The 12,461-nt window shown below is 43.8% G+C and overlaps 1 protein-coding gene across 2 annotated transcripts in view; it reads left to right on the forward strand.

The window, feature by feature from the left end:
* SGPP1 (sphingosine-1-phosphate phosphatase 1) overlaps window positions 1-12,461 on the forward strand; it is a 37,902-nt gene that overhangs the window by 1,356 nt on the left and 24,085 nt on the right. The window lies entirely within an intron of this gene.

Here is a 12,461-nt window from a genome sequence, read left to right on the forward strand (position 1 = left end):
TTAGATGACAGCCGCCCTCTCTGGAAGTTAATAGAGCATAGTCTAAGTTTTGTGGCGAAGGGGTGGGGTGTGGCTGCTCACTGGCTGGTAGCGTCAGGTTTCCTTGTCTAATGGATCTCTGATCTGCGGTATCTTATTATCACTTATTAACTGAAACCGCGTGGTTTGCAAGTCGCTCTCGGAGAGGAGGTTCTCGATCGGACTGGAGGAGGGGTCGTAGGAAATGGCAAACGTGACAGCAGGGTCGGCGTGACCACCGGGGACAGCTCTTAATGTTAAACGTGTCATTTTTGCCAGCTTGTTTTGGCTTCCCCATTTTGAGTTCAGCATGGTCCGTAACTGTGGCTTAGCTTTGAAAACACCGGTTCCTTTCACAAGAAAGCGAAGTTTATTGGTAGGCTCTTAGGCTGGCTTTATCTGTGTTTTTTAATTGTAAGATTCGTTAGTCCCCTAGACTTTAGAAATAGTAACTATTGAGAATCCAAAGAAGCAGATTTTCTGGTTTTTTTTTTTTTTTCCCTTTTGCTGCACAGAATCACCCTACACTGAGAGATACCCATACACATTCTGTGTAAAACTTCATTATGATGAGCTTGCTTAGCCCACACTGGATGCAGATTCCTACAGAGAAAATCTCATCCCCCAGGGTGCTCAGAGTAACTTAGACAATAAGTCATGTGCATAGCTAAGAATGGTAGAAGTAGGAGGAAGCATACCATGGAAATTTCTTTCCTGTTGAACCAAAGGAAAGAGACAGTGGTACTCAGATTCTAAACCAGTGCTGCTTGTTTTGCATTTAATTTTTTGTTCAATATTTCAGAATTGATGATTGTCAGTGAGCTGTGTTTGGCATGTTACTTACTGAGTTAGCTGATGATATTTCTCTCGTGTTCATGAGACTTTCGGGAATCCTTAACCACGGGGCCTTTTTAATGCCTCAGCAGGGAGTAGCTATTAATATTAGCAGTCTTAAGAAAGAGAAAATAGTTATTTTTGCTCCCTTGCATTCAGGACACATGCTCGCGAGGAAGTCTGAGAACAATACTGTTGCATTGTTTATGAGATGCAGCTGTCAGTATGCTGACATTCCAGGGCTGTTCGCACTATCAGAAGAAGCTTACAGTATAGTTTTTAAACAGCCTGGCATATCCAGCTGTAAAGTTGGAGGACTTTGTGTGGCATCTGATCTTAGAGTTTGAGCCAGACAGAATATTAGAAATTACCTGGTCCCAAACTGTCACTCTGCACATGTGGGGTCTGACAAGGTTCCGTTTAAAATTTACTTTTAACGTAATGATTTACGCTTTTTACTTTACATTTTCACCCTAAATTTGAACAGAATCCTAAATTCTGCTTGGTTGTTTATCTTTTGGTTAATTGTTTTGAAAGGAAGGTCTCTCTCTTTAAAGTTCCTGACTCTAATAATCCAGTATAATCAGCCCAAGGACTTTTACCCGTTTACTCTTTATAGCTGTTCCTGCTGTGTGTTGAGAGCAGAACCGGTTTCCTTTATTGAGGTGTTTTGGTCCTTGGTTTATTGGCATTGAACTTCCTGGGAGGCCGATAGTTCCAGAATGGGTCATGGAAAAGACACTAGGAACTGGGAGAAGAGTTAACAGTGAAGGCCCCGTGTTTTTCTGATGAATGTCTGGGTTGGTGGTCCTTGTCCATCAGCCGGGCCCCAGCTGCTTGCCTGGGACAGGTGTGGTCACATCCTGGTACGTACCACGCTGAAACCAGCTCCCTACACTGAGTTGTGATCTCTCCACCATCCCTTTGATTGGGCCTCACTGCCCCACTCCTCCTGGTCTACACTCCTGGAAATTTGCTCAAGGTCCAGCCTTACACTGGGGCCTTCAGATGAACTCACTCACTGTTAAAATGACATCAGAAGAAAAGAGTTCCCTGAGGGACTGTTTAAAGTACAGGTGTCTGCTTTACTCCCAGAGATTCCGATCTGTTAGGTGAGTGAGGGGCATTGCGCTTGGTACTGCACTAAGTTCCCTGAGGATTAATATCTGGATCCTTGGGATGTATTTAAGTTTCTCTGAGATTGCTGTCTCAGCTCTTTTGCAATTCCACTTTTGAAACTTTTAAAGGTATATTTTAATACAAAAAGTGAGAGTGAAATAGTATCGCCTCCAGCAGTTACTTGAAACTTTTTTTTTTAAATATACATTTTCTGGTGATGCAACATAGAAAATGTTCTGGCGCTTCTCCAGAGATTAAATAACATGCGATCCTTTGGTCAGGGTAATGACGATTGCTATAATCATTGGAATTTTTGGTAGCCTGAATTGGGAAAGAGTTATGAAATAAGAAGCACCAGGGCTGGCGCCGCAGCTCACTAGGCTAATCCTCCGCCTTGCGGCGCCGACACACTGGGTTCTAGTCCTGGTCGGGGCGCCAGATTCTGTCCCGGTTGTCCCTCTTCCAGGCCAGCTCTCTGTTGTAGCCCGGGAAGGCAGTGGAAGATGGCCCAAGTACTTGGGCCCTGCGCTCCATGGGAGACCAGGAGAAGCACCTGGCTCCTGGTTTCGGATCAGTGCGGTGTGCCGGCCATAGTGGCCATTGGAGGGTGAACCAATGGCAAAGGAAGACCTTTCTCTGTGTCTCTCTCTCTCACTGTTCACTCTTCCACTCTGCCTGTCAAAAAAAAAAAAAAAAAGAAGCACCAGATATTAAGAACATAGTCCTTTGAAGAAAAACATAAAATAAAAAGCTGTTTCTTTTGCATATATATTTCTTTCCAGAAACAAGTTATATGGTGTATAATCAGTTCCAATGCCATATTTGATTTAATTCTATTAAGGAGGTTTTAGGTGAGTTTCATTTTTTAAATTTAGTCTTATTGTATATCTTATAAACTCATTTGCAACTAGCCTTTCACAAGTTATGCTTCCACTACTTTTTATAATGATAGTTGTGTAATGTCAACATTATTGATACTTATTAAACAGTACCCATGAGCTTTTTTTTTTTTTTTTTTTTTTTGACAGGCAGAGTGGACAGTGAGAGAGAGAGAGAGAGAGAGAGAGAGAGAGAAAGAAAGAAAGGTCTTCCTTTTGCCGTTGGTTCACCCTCCAATGGCCGCCTCGGCCGACGCGCTGCGCTGATCTGAAGGCAGGAGCCAGGTGCTTCTCCTGGTCTCCCATGGGGTGCAGGGCCCAAGCACTTGGGCCATCCTCCGCTGCACTCCCTGGCCACAGCAGAGAGCTGGCCTGGAAGAGGGGCAACCTGGACAGAATCCGGTGCCCCAACCGGGACTAGAACCCGGTGTGCCGGCGCCGCTAGGCGGAGGATTAGCCTAGTGAGCCACGGCGCCGGCCAAGCCATTGTTTGAAATGTCTGTTGCCTCATTTAGTCTACTCTTACAGCATTCCAGGGTTTAGGTCTGTCACTAATGCGAGTTTATAGATGAAGGAAGGAAGGTAACAGGGAGGTTATGTAGCTTAATGCAAATGAACACAGTCAGTAAGCGCAGAGACTGGATTTAAGTGCAGACACTCACTCAAGAGCTACACAGAAAACTCATTTCAAGTTTCACTTTGAGTGTAGTTTTTAAAGTATGTCTGCAGTAACGTGCCGTTTTTGACATGGGTATGATTGTGTTCTTTAAACAGACCAGCCTTTATATGCCTTGAGAAGGTGGCTTATGTTTGTGCATGTACACACACATGTAGGTACACACACATGCAGTATCCATGAATATTTGTGTTTGAAGTATTTTAGGACGTTGACTTGAATGAGATTCTGGCGTGCCACCCCTCTCCTCTATCTATATAATATAAATAAGAACTTCAATACATAAGAGCTTTTGTAAATCATGTAAGATCACCTATCAAAATGGCTTATTGTACATAACAGAGCAAAATAACAAGTTATCTATGAGATTGTGAAAAGATAAAAGGAAGAAAGGCAAGAAGAAAAGAGCTACAAATCTAGGTCACAGATAACAAAGACGAAAGGAAGCCGTAAAATCCAAGGTAAATTGATTGTGGTGATTATTCTGAGGAGAAATACGGCTTATGAAAAAATTGAATTGGTTTGCTTGCTTACCTAACACAATACTTGTATTTGAAATTCATATTCCATGAGTTTGTAAGTGCCGATTACTAATTCTGGACTTAAAAATTCATTATTTTGAATTGGTAATACATTGTTAAATATTCAGAATTTACATAAAAATATAGAGGAGAGTGCGTTTCTCAGGATGTTTTTCCAGAGGACTCGCTGCTTCCCTTTTCTTGTGTAGCCGTCCAGAGATAGTCTTTACTTCTGCAGACATAGGTTGATTTAACTTATTTCTCAAATAAATGTTAATGCTGTATTGCTGTGCATCTTCCTTCTTTTATTTAGACATATGAAGATTTTCTTGTACCCCCAAAATTAATGAGTAGAAATTATGCACGTGCAGTTGTTTTAAATGCCTTATGTGACTTAATTCTCCTAATCCCCACAACATCTGTGCTATGGTGAGTCTCCGAAGAAGACAGTGAAGCACACAGGAGGGTCACGGGCAAGTCCATATGCGACAGAGCCTGGATTTGAATCCAGTCGCTGTGAGGCGGTGCTCTGTGACTGCGTTATATTGTCTCTCCGTGTTTTACATAGTATACGTGTTTTACATAGTATACATAGTACACACACATTTGTGTGTTCTATTATGTTAATATATAGCGTGATTTAATAAGTCCATTCTGGTACCATTAGGTTTCCAGTCATTTGCAAATATAATGTCACAGTGACTGGTTATAAGTATTTGCACACATTACTGTGTCAAAAAGTATATGCATTTGAGTTTTAACAAAGAGTGCAAAAATGCCCTTTGAAAAGATGAATTGTATTTACATTCCTAGCAGCAATATATGAGAGTTCCTGGTTTCCTTTCAGTCTACTGTCAAATTTATCAGTCTTTCCCCAAAGTAATTTTAACGTATTTAATTTTTTTTTTTTGACAGGCAGAGTTAGTGAGAGACAGAGAGAAAGGTCTTCCTTTTCCGTTGGTTCACCCCCCAAAGTGGCCACTACGGCCGGTGTGCTGCACTGATCCGAAGCTAGGAGCCAGGTGCTTCCTCCTGGTCTCCCATGGGGTGCAGGGCCCAAGCACTTGGGCCATCCTCCACTGCACTCCCGGGCCACAGCAGAGAGCTGACCTGGAAGAGGAGCAACCGGGACAGAATCCGGTGCCCCAGCCGAGTCTAGAACCCGGTGTGCCAGCACCGCAAGCAGAGAATTAGCCTAGTGAGCCGCGGTGCTGGCCACGTTGTATTTAATTTGCATGTCTTGTATCTGTAAAATTGAAGAGCTTTATGTAGTTTATTGGTCATTTATGTTTCCTTTCTGTCTGTCTCTCTTCATTGTTTAAAGGGAAGAGTATTTTTTTAAGAAGATGATACTTTTTTTTAGATTTTTTTTTTCACTTGAAAGTTAGAATTAGAGAGAGAAGGAGAGATCTTCCATTTATTGGTTCGCTCCCCAGATGGCCACAATGGCCAGGGATGGACCAGGCTGAAACCAGGAGCCAGGAGCTTCATCCAGGTCTCCCATGTGGGTTCGGGGCCCCCAGAACTCAGGCCATCTCCTGCTGCTTTCCCAGCCCATTAGCAGGGAGCTAGATCGAAAGTGGAGCAACCAGAACATGAGCCGGTGCCAGTGGTTTTACCCATTATACTACAATGCTAGCTCCAATGTTACTTTTTTTAAAAAGATTTATTTATTTGAAAGGCGGAGTGAGAGAAAGATTCTTGTGGCCCCAAATGGCCACAACAGCCGGGGCTGGGTCAGACTGAAGCCCAGAGTTCCTTCCGGGTCTCCCACATGGGTGCAGAGGCCCAAGGACTTGGGCCATCTTCTGCTACTTTCCCAGGTATGTTAGTGGGAATTGGAACAGAAGTGGAACGGCCAGGACCCGAACTGGTGCCAAGTGGGATGCTGGTATCACAGGCAGCAGCTTTACCTGCTATGCCACAACACGGGCCCCCAAAAAGAATCTAAGATGGCACTGACAGTAGTTGTGTACTAGAAAAAATGTGAGCTCTTTAGACAGAAAATCATACCAGTTCCAAAACCGTATTAGCTATCTACATTATATACTAGAACATTATACAAAAATGGTAACAGTGTATTGAGTTTTATAACATATGCAGATACAAATGTATGACCACATGTTATAACACAGAGGGGAGAGGAGAAAATGGAACAATACTGTTGCAAGGTTCTTATGCCACACCTGGAGTGTGATAAAATTTACATTAAAGTGGAGCAACCACTGAAAAAGTACAGTAAAAAAAATTAGTGAATAAAAATACCACCTAATAGGAAAAAAAGACAAAAGTTGTGAACAGGCAGGCCACAGAAAAGGAAACACAGGAGTTGGCATTGTGGCACAGTAGGGTAAGCTGACACCTACAATGCCAGCATTCTGGATTAGGGCAACAGTTCAAGTCTGGCTGCTTGGCTTCTGATCCAGCTCCCTGCTAATGCACCTAGCAAGGCAGTGAAAAACGGCTCAAGTACTTGGGACCTGGTGAATGGAGTTCTTAGCTCCTGTCTTGGGTCTTCCAGTAGATGGAAGATCTCTCTCTCTGTAACTCTGCCTTTCAAATAAATAAATAGATACATTTTTTAAAAATATTTTTTTCAAAAATAATTTTACTTCATTTAAAAGAAATTTTCATAAATTATAGCTTGATAGTTTTTTTCCTTTGTTTTCAATGAAATAACATTTTTCAATGTAATTCCATTGGCTCATGGCTTGCATGATTTTTGACAAGATGTCTGCTGTAATTTTTATCTGTGATCTCATTGTATGATGCCTTTTTTCTTCTAGCCATTTTAAAATTTTTCTCTTTTGTTATTTTTGAGCAATTTGAGACTGATATGCTTTAATGAAATTTTCTTTACATTTTGTTTAGAGTTCATTGGCCTTGGATTTGTGAGTTTGTACTTTTCATCATATTTGGAAGATTTTCATCATTATTTCTGGAATTTTTTTCCTCTTTCTCCCCCCCCCCCCATTCTTTTCTGGAATTCTTGGTTTCATATGGGTTATACTGTTCATTCACAGATTGCTGGTGCTCTGTTTTGTTTTTGGCTTTTTCTCTGTGCTTTTGGATAGTTTGTATTGCTGTGGCGTCAAGTTCACTGATCTTTTCTTTTGTAGTGTCTAATTTTCTGGTAATTTGAAGTACCATAGAATATAATTTCAACACTGTATAATTTCTATTTAGAAATCCCACTTTTTTTTTTTTTAAATCACCCATTTCCTAGCTCACTGTGTTCCTGTCTTGTCAGTCTAATCCTTTTAGTCTTGTTAGGATGGATCTAGAATAACCAGAGTTTAGAGCTAAATTTAATCTCTGTGTCTAGGAGATAACCTCCTATCCACTCTACCCAGTTCCTTCTTCACCCTGTCTGGTGGGAAAGCAATTCCAAGTGTGTGTGAACTCTGGGAAGTTTTTGGTCTGATTCTTTCCAGTAATTTTTCCCTTAGCCTGGCAGACTTTCTCCCCAGGCTTGCCCAGACGAGTACTCAGCCCAGGATTTGCAGAGTCCTCTGTACGTCTCCAGCTTCATTCCTGTGTGCGTTCCTGCCTTGGGTACTCTGGCCTGCAGGTTACAGCGTCTTTGGTCTCAGGGAGCACCAGTCTCTCTCCCCCCAAGCTCAGGGAAACTGCTGGACTCTGTTTTGCTTCCTCCTCCTGTGCCACGGCCTGGAAACTGCCCCTGGCAGCAAGGCAGTTCCGGGGCTCATCTCACTGGTTTCTCTTTTTGTCCAGTAATCTGGAGACGGTTGCTTCATATAATTCGTCTAGTTTTCTGTTTGCTTACAGTGGGAAGGTTGTTCTTAACAACAGTTAATCCTTTATGGGCAGAAACAGAAATCCTCTTACCTCTACTTCTTCTTTTTTTTTTTTTTAAACAAAACAGCTTACTGAGATATAATTTATATAGCATGCAACTCACTCCATTCAAAATACACAATACAGTTTTTTTTAGTATATTCACAGGATTATGCAACCATTTACACAATCAAAGTCAGAAAATATTCATCATCCTTAAAAGAAAGCCCATACTCATGGTGGTCACTCTCCACCTTCCCCTAATTGCTCGGGAACAACGTGTCCACTTTATGTCTGTTGGATTTGCCTGTTATGGACATTTAGTAAATGGAAGCGTGCCTGTCTGTTGTGACTGGCTTGTTGCACTTAGGACGTCCTCGAGGTTCGTTCCTGTTGCGTACAGTGCTTCATTCCTTTTTGTTGCTGGATAAGATTCCATTAGATGGATGTCAAGTAATCTCATCCACAGGGCATTTGTTCCAAGAGGATCCACAGATGCCTGAAACTGGGGATAGTAGCAAACCCTAGATAATGTGTTTCCTCCTATACTAGGGTACCTCAAAAAGAAAAATAGAATTAAAAGATAAGTTTATTTTGGTGCAAAAAAAATTGAAATCCATGCATAATTTTTATAATATATACAGACCATAATTTTTTTTTTAAAGAGAAAGAGAAAGAGAAATAGGCAGAGAGAGAGTTCACTCCCCAGGTGCCCACAGTGGCCTTGCCTGGGCCAGAGCAGAGTCAGGAGCTGGGAACTCAGTCCAGTTCTTCCATGTGGGTGGCAGAAACCCAGCAACTCCAGCCCTCACTGCTGCCTGCCAGGGTCTGCATTACCAGGAAGCTGGAGTCAGGATCTAGAGGTGGCTGTTGAACCCTGGTACTCTAGAATGGGATGTGAACTTTTTTTAAGATTCCTTGTATGCACAAATTTCAAAAAATTTTGGCACCAAAATGAACAAACTTACCTTTTAATTTTCCACAAGCCTTTTTTTTTTCCTTGAGAGACAGAGAGATCAGCAGGGAAGGAGGGAGGGCCCCACTTCTTGAGCCGTCACCGTCACTGTCACCGTCACTGTCACCGCTGCCTCCCAGGGTCCGCATTCGCAGGAAGCTGAAGGCAGTAGCTAGAGCTGAGGATTGAGCACAGGCACTCTGAACTACCTGTGCATGTATATACTTATGATGGGGTTTACTTTATAAGTCAGGCACAGTAAGAGATGGCTGACAATGATAATAGAACAATTCTAACAACATACTCATTAAAAATTACTTAAAACTTATGAATTCTTTTTTTTTTTTTTTTAACAGGCAGAGTGGACAGTGAGAGAGAGAGACAGAGAGAAAGGTCTTCCTTTGCCGTTGGTTCACCCTCCAATGGCCGCCGCGGCCGGCGTGCTGCGGCCGGCGCACCGCGCTGATCCGATGGCAGGAGCCAGGAGCCAGGTGCTTGTCCTGGTCTCCCATGGGGTGCAGGGCCCAAGCACCTGGGCCATCCTCCACTGCACTCCCTGGCCACAGCAGAGAGCTGGCCTGGAAGAGGGGCAACCTGGACAGAATCCGGCGCCCCAACCGGGACTAGAACCCGGTGTGCCGGCGCCACTAGGCGGAGGATTAGCCTAGTGAGCTGCGGCACCGGCCATGAATTCTTTATTTCTGGAATATTCCACTTAGTATTTTTGAACCATGGTTGATTATAGGTACTGAAATAGAAAATAAAATCATGGATGAGTAGGGAATATTGTACTGTGTTTTATTAATCCTCTGAACAGTTGATGGATATTTGTGTTCACTTTTTGGTTGTTTTGAACAATGCTGTATGCATATTTATATGGAAATTTTTGTGTGGGTGGATGTGTGTTTTCATTTCTCTTGGGCTAGTTATTGATTTTTGAAGCCCTTTATATTGTGGTGAGATTAGCCTGTTGTGTGCATGCTGTACCAGCAGAGTTGAATAATTGTGACAGGTACTGTATGGTGCATAAATCCTACGGTAGTTATTATCTGTCTCTCTGAAAAAAAAAAAAAAAAGTTTTGCTGGCCCAGATCTCGCTAATGTCAGTAGCAGTAGAGAGAAATGGATGAATTTGGTAAATATTAAGAGGCAGAATTGATAAGACATGCTGACTAATGAGATATGGCAGTAAGGAGGAGAAAAAAGGAGTAAAGGATTATTCCCGGATTTCCTGTTTGGCAACCCAAGCAATAGTGGCTTGATTTGCAGAGACAGCCAATATTGGAAGCCAGTCAGATCTGGAGAAAGCTCAGGGCACAGCGGAAATAATCTCAGCTTTAGATATGCTGAGTTGAAGCAGTCTAGAAGACAACCATGGGACCTGTCTAGGAGGCAGTTCTATCCATGAGAGAGCCTGGGACAGGTTGGTGTCATCAGCATATAGGTGCAGAATGAAGTGAGGAGAATGAGAACAGAGGATCGAGGAATAAACCCTACAGACTTCCCTATATTTAAAGAATAGGTAAGAGGAAAAAGAACCTATAACAGAATCTCACAAGAATTCATCTGAGAGTTAAGAAGATACTTTGGGGACTATCTAAGGCTGTGTGCATGTATAGGTTCTAGTAGCAAACGTGTTTGGGCTAGCTTGAGCCAAAACAAGAAAGAACTGTATTTGCAGACCAGAGGGGCAGCTCCTAGAAGCCCAGCGCAAGAATGTGCTGCCGGGCCCCCCCGGGGGGAATTGGAACCAGGCTCTGGAATGCCGCCAGAACGCAGCTCACTGTCCACCCTTGCCTCTTGGGTTGCTCAGTCTCATTCCTGCTTTCCCCTCGCTCTCTGCTTTGGCTTGTACGCGTCTGTCTCACCTCCAGCCCCGCACCAGTTACAAGTTCAAGCAGACAGCAGAACTGTCTTTCTGAATTCATTTCAAATTACCTTTAGGAAAAAAGGAATCTGATCAGCTCAGCCCAGCCAATGAGTTCGCATCCCCATGCCTCATCCCAATAGCTGTGGTCAAGGGAACAGAATCGCCCAGTATGAATGCGTCCCCAGGGCCACTCTGCTAGGGCCGAATTGGGAAGTTTTCAGAAGCAAGAGACAAAGATTGGATCGTGTCATAAAAAGGTTGTGCTATAGAGGGAAGCTCGAGGTGCCTGTAGTCAGCTGTCTGTAGAGAAGGGAGGGAGTAAGCATTGTTAATTCTGCTGAAAGCACAGGCAAGGTAAGTACAAACTTACAGGAGATGTGAAAGCAGCAAAAATAAGGGGAAATGATTTTTTTTTCTTTTTTTACAGATAGACAGTGAGAGACAGAGAGACAGAGAGAAAGGTCTTCCTTTCCATTGGTTCCCCCCAAATGGCTGCCACGGCTGGCGCACTGTGCCGATTGAAGCCAAGAGCCAGGTGCTTCCTCCTGGTCTCCCATGTGGGTGCAGGGCCCAAGCACTTGGGCCATCCTCCACTGCACTCCCGGGCTACAGCAGAGAGCTGGCCTGGAAGAGGAGCAACCATTTCAGAATCTGGCGCCCCAATGGGGACTAGAACCCAGGGTGCCGGCGCTGCAGGCAGAGAATTAGCCTAGTGAGCCGCAGCACTGGCAAGTATTTTCATTTTTAATTGGAAAATAATTGGGACTGTATTGTATATGGAGTTTGTTTTTTAATTTTTTAAAAAAGATTTATTTATTTATTTATTTAAAAGAGTTACACTGAGAGAGAGAGAGAGAGAGGTTCTTCCACTGGTTTACTCTCCAATTGGCCGCAATGGGGCAGAGCTGCGCCGATCTGAAGCCAGGAGCCAGGAGCCTCCTCTGGGTTTCCCACGCGGGTGCAGGGGCCCAAGGACTTGGGCCATCTTCTACTGCTTTCCCAGGCCACAGCAGAGAGCTCGATCGGAAGTGGAGCAGCCGGGTCTCGAACCAGCGCCCATATAGGATGCTGGCACTTCAGGCCAGGGCATTAACCCGCTGCGCCACAGCGCCTGCCCCTGTTTTTTAATTTAGTATTTATGTGATCATTTTATGGGTCAGCTGGGCTGGGCCATGGTACTCAGATTTTTATTTTATTTATTTATTTTTTTGGTCAAGCGCTGTCTAGATGTTTCTGTGGAGGTATTTGTTTTAGATGAACATGTAAGTCAGTAGATTCAGAGTAAAGCTGATGATCTTCCACAGTGTGAGGGAGACCTGTCCAGACAGTTAAAGGCCTGGAGAGAAAATGCACCACTGACCTCCCCCACAGGAGAGGGTCGTGTCAGCAGACTGCCTGCGGCACGAGCTCCAACCCCAGCCCTGGCCTGGGCCTCTGGCCTGTTGGCTTGCCCTGCTGATTTTGGACTTGCCACCCTCTGCACTTGTAAGAGCCAGTTCCTGAGAATGAATTTCTGTCTGTACACACACACACTGTCAGTTCTGTTTCTCTGGAGGACCGTGACTGATACCTCGTCATGAGTTTTCCCATCAGTAAACACTCCTAGAAAACTTGAATGAATGAAAGACTTTCATATTCCTGCAAAACAGTTTTCGTTCTGTAGGACTGTGCTTATTGCCCCACTGAGAGGCAGAGAAGATAGGGCTGGCCCACGTCCCGCCACTGAGGAAGTTGACGCTTTGGCAGTCTGCCTGTGGTACAGCCCTGCGAGGAACGCTCCCTCGCCTGTGGG

This window comes from Oryctolagus cuniculus, chromosome 20 (assembly GCF_051225735.1).
Source record: "Oryctolagus cuniculus isolate XC-2025 breed Fujian yellow rabbit chromosome 20, ASM5122573v1, whole genome shotgun sequence".
NCBI lineage: Eukaryota > Metazoa > Chordata > Mammalia > Lagomorpha > Leporidae > Oryctolagus > Oryctolagus cuniculus.